Source organism: Cetorhinus maximus, chromosome 14 (assembly GCF_964194155.1).
Source record: "Cetorhinus maximus chromosome 14, sCetMax3.hap1.1, whole genome shotgun sequence".
Lineage (NCBI taxonomy): Eukaryota > Metazoa > Chordata > Chondrichthyes > Lamniformes > Cetorhinidae > Cetorhinus > Cetorhinus maximus.
This window is the reverse complement of record NC_135892.1, coordinates 23,550,553-23,555,300: the sequence shown is the minus strand read 5'-3', so window position 1 is coordinate 23,555,300 and position 4,748 is coordinate 23,550,553.

The following is a 4,748-nucleotide window of genomic DNA, read 5'->3' as shown; positions in this document are numbered from 1 at the left end:
GCACATTAAAACATTTTAGTTTACTAGGAAACCGACTACACCAGTGTAACAAATAAACAGTTCTGTATAGTATTTTTAACGTTTTTTTTTCTCTATTACTTAAAATCTGAATACTCCTAAATGGTGGCTTAGACACTTTTGATTAAAAATGCTTTCTTTTTTATGATAAACCCATTTAAAACTATTGATAAGCTGCCTTCATGGAGAACCTTCAGGTCATGTTTATCAGCAGCTTCACTAGCCTCTGCTTAACCTGGAACCAGGATATTGTGTCCCAAAACTACAAGGCTGCTTCCATAACTAATCTGTACAAACAGAAGGGAAACAAGTCCATCTGTGGCAATTATCATGGTATTTCAATCTCTCCGTAGCAGGAAAAATTCTTGCAAGCATTATTCTCAACAGGATTGTCATTCATCTTTACAGAAAAGATGCATGCAGAATCACAGTGTGGCACTCATGCTGGACGAGGAATGGTCAACATGATTTTTGCGTTGTGTCAAATTCAAAAGTCCTGTGAATAGAACAAGGATCTCTACATGATGTTCATTGGCCTTACCAAGGCCTTCAACAATAAACCATGAAGGTGTGTGGGAGGTGCCATTATGGCTGCCCTGAAAAGATGATCGGGGTTATTCTGCTCCATTCATGGTGGCCAGTGTGATGCAGAATGGTGCCTTATAAGGTGCCTTTGCTGTTACCAATGGCACCAAGCAAGGCTGCATAATGACTTCAGTTTTGTTTGCCATCTACTTTTCGGCTATGTTCTTGTGCGCACTCAAAGCTCTCAGCATAGGGGTCTGCATTCAGAACAGGTGGAAACCTCTTCAATCTGCAAAGGCTCAAGGCTTGCACAAAGTTCACAGAACAGAAGTCAACTCTTGTTTGTCAACAACTGTACCCTCAGCACACTTTACAGGACCTCCAGTTGCTTGTTGACCACTTTTCCTAAGCCTCAGAATGCATTGGCATTGCAATAAGTCTAAATAAGACCAGTTTTGTACCAACCTATTACTGGCCACAAACTCCAAGACTCCATAGTCTCAACTCACCCAGGCTCCTTCGACAGCACCTTCCAAACCTGCGACTTATACCACCTAGAAGGACAAAGGCAGCAGGTGCATGGGAACACCACCACTTGCAAGTTCCCATTCAAGCCACACACCATCCTGACTTGGAACCATATCACTGTTCCTTCACTTGCTGGGTCAAGCTCCTGGAAGTCCCTCCCAAACAACACTGTAAATGTACCTACACCACATGGACTGCAGCAGTTCAAGAAGGCAGCTTACCACCTTCTCAAGGGCAATTAGGGATGGGCAATAAAAATACTGGCCTAACCAGCAACGCCCACATCCCGTGAAAGCATAAAGAAAAATCAACAATACACTCAACTCAGTTCAGAAGTGCTGCTATCTTGGGAGTATCTTGTCCAACATCACCACATTGAATGATGAAATCATCCATTGCCTGGCAAAAGCAAGCTCAGTAGTCGGCAGGCTCACCCAAAGGCTTTGGAGGGAGCATGAAGTTTCTCAAAATAAAGATAAAAGTTTACTAGGCAGTGGTTCTCACATCACTTCTCTAAGGCTGTGAGGCATGAACAATCTTTTGGTGTCATATAAAGCAAATAGATGCATTCCTTCTTGGCTGCTGTACATCTATCAGCAACATCAAGTTGCAGGACAAAATCCCTAACACTGAAGTTCTTGCAAGGTGTCACATACCTGGTATCAAGAGCATGTTCATCAGAGATCAGTTTTGCTGGGTTGGCCTTGGGAGATTTCCACATACTGTACCAAAGGTATTATTCTACAGCCAGCTGATCAGGGGAACCTGCATCACAGGATGTCCCAAACTCAGATATAAAGATATTCTGAAAGCCAGCCTCAACGCCTGTAAGTTGACCCTAGCACATGGGGAAAAAGCAACCCTGGACAGACCCAAATGGAGAAGTCTCTGTCGTCAACCAGCTCAACATTGAGGGAGAGCAGAGTCCGATCCCTACAGGACAAGCAAGCACTCCGCAAAGCCAGTGCTTTCACCCATCCCTCCAACAGTGACCTCATATGTAATATTTGCAATCAAATCTGCAAATCAACATTTGGTTTAACATTACATATGAGACAACACCAACCTAGATGGTGAATAATTGGTCTTGTTGAACACTCATCCGTCGAAATGCTGGGAGCTGTACCTGGGACCACTCCTAAAAATATCAAGAACTATTTTAATGTAATATTTTTAATTACTTTCTAAAAATGGTTCATGCCAGATTTTATGTTTGGCAATATGTGAATTAATTTGAGCAGAGACTTGGGTGGGGGGGGGGTGGAAAACACCTCTCCATTCTAGTAAAATTTTGAGTTTTGAATGTGCCCAAAGTGAAACTCTTGGCCTGTATCTTTACCTCTCTCTCTCTCTCTCACACACAAACTCCTTTCATTTTGATGCTCGTATCACTTTGTCCATCTTTTTTCTATCCCTCCTCTCAGACGTTCCTTTATTAATGTACTTTGCATCCATCTTGATGTTAGGACCTTCTGTTTTTATTATCTTATAAGAAGGGTGTCGAAGCTAATAGTGCATAAGGGATGCACTAAAATGATACCACGGATGAGTGGTTTCAGTTATGACTAGAGAAACTGGCATGTTTTTCATTTTTTAACAGGTTGAGCTGATTAAGTTTAGGAGAAACTATTTCCACTGGCTTTTGAGTTAATAAATAAAAGAATGAAGGGCAGATTAAAAGAATTTATTTAAAACAGAGGGTTGTTAGGATCTGGAATGCCGTATCAGAAGTTGCTTTCAGTTTCAGAGGAGTATTGATGATGAACGTTGACAGTTTTGCCATCATTACCTCTGTAAGATCAGGAAAAAACATAAAAGTAAAAGTTATTTTTAAAGTGTATAGGCTGCTCATTATACAGCCCTCCTGATGCTAAGGAAATTGAGTAGGGTATGTAGTGGGTGCCTAATCCATTATTGCTTAAAATGCAATTCCTTTTAGAAACCAATCATTCCCCCATTGCCTGAAGCCTGCAATCTCTACTTCCAAAGCTCCCAATTTTTTTCCTTGCCCTGTTTCAAGCCTACGATTTCCAACCACCTGAGGCTATAATTTCTTTACCTGGAGCTCAATATTGAGGGCCATTTGCATCTCACCATTCTGATGCAGGATATACCCTGCACCCCCAACCTGCCACATGCCAAGGAGAGACAACTGAGGTTCCAGGCTTTATTGTACAACAACATGGAAAAGAATCAGAACGTAGATTTTTAAAACACATTTGTTTCTTTGCTCTCTTTATGATTTTAGATATTTTAGCCCAAAGTTTAATTTAATGAAAGCTTTGTAAAATATATTTAAATATAACTGAGATGGTAAGATTTTTCTGACTTTAATTTAGAAAAACATTCACTGGAATGGTAGCATCCAACTCTACATGTAATTCACCAGTTTTATATCACCCTATGGTAAAGTAAGAGCTTCCAGAAGTTTATGTGACAGTGTAACAGCAGTAAAATAAAAACTTTCACAAATCAAGTTGTAAAATTGAATTCTGGCAGTTCCTGAACTCATGTTTAATTGTAATAAGTTTCATCAGTTTTCAGGTGCATCTCTGAACACAACTTTTAAAAAGTCCTCTTTTTCTGAAAGCACTTCACAGCGGCAATGAGGATCTACAGTCTTCTCCATGGACACAATCAACTCTGCTTGATGACTAAAATTAGTGACATGCAACAAAGCTTGTGATTTTTTTTCTAATTGCATCTTCCAGCATTTTCCCCCCTCTTCGCATCATTTCTCTCTATGTGCTCCCCTCTCTCTGCCATGTCCCCCTCCCTACCCACTCTTCCTCTTCCTCTCCGCCTTTACTTCCCCATCCACCTCCTACCAATCCTTTGCATTCATCCCACCACAAATCTCTCTCAAATTAACATCTAACCTTTTTTTCTGTATTTCAGGTCTTTTTCTGAGAAGGGGCAAAGCTACTTTTATGAAACAGCTTTTCTTCCTAGGTGGGTGGCTCTGGTCACTGATCAGTTTGAAACTGTGTATCGCCACCCCTGTTAAAGTGACGGGAACTTCTGATTCCTCCTCACTGGAAGGTGAAGACTGAGATGGCAGATCTCTATCAACACTCAAAATTTAAGGAAATATTGATAATGGTAAAACATTACTATTGAGATTAGATAATGAGAGAGTATTTTGAACAGAAAATAACACCCCGCCACCTCATCCCAGTCTGACATTCCACTTTAAGCTGCTGTGCTGGTTCTTGTAGTTACATTATTAACTCATGATAACTACAATAATCTACAAGGTAAGGCAGTATCACAGAAAATTAAATGCAAGCTGACACTTGTATTCCACAATTCTACGTAATCCAAATCACACATCCAGACTCAGAAATTGGAATATTAATAGAATTGGTTCTTTGTTATTGTCTCCAGTTTTCCACTATTAGCTTACCTCTCATTCCCCGCTTCCTCTGTTCCACCAACAGTGGCTGCTACTTTAGTTTTCTTACCTTTACCCTCTGAAACTGCCTTCCTCAGAATCTCTGGCTTGTTTCCCTGCCCTCAAAACCTCATTAAGACTTTTTAAATGATTATTTTGTCCCCTTCTTATTCACTTCATCGTTTATCCCTCTTGCTTGGTGGTTACTCACTGTCCAATACCTTTAGAGCAATGTGTGGTATGTATCTTTACATATTGAATACTGTAAAAAGTAAGTATTTTT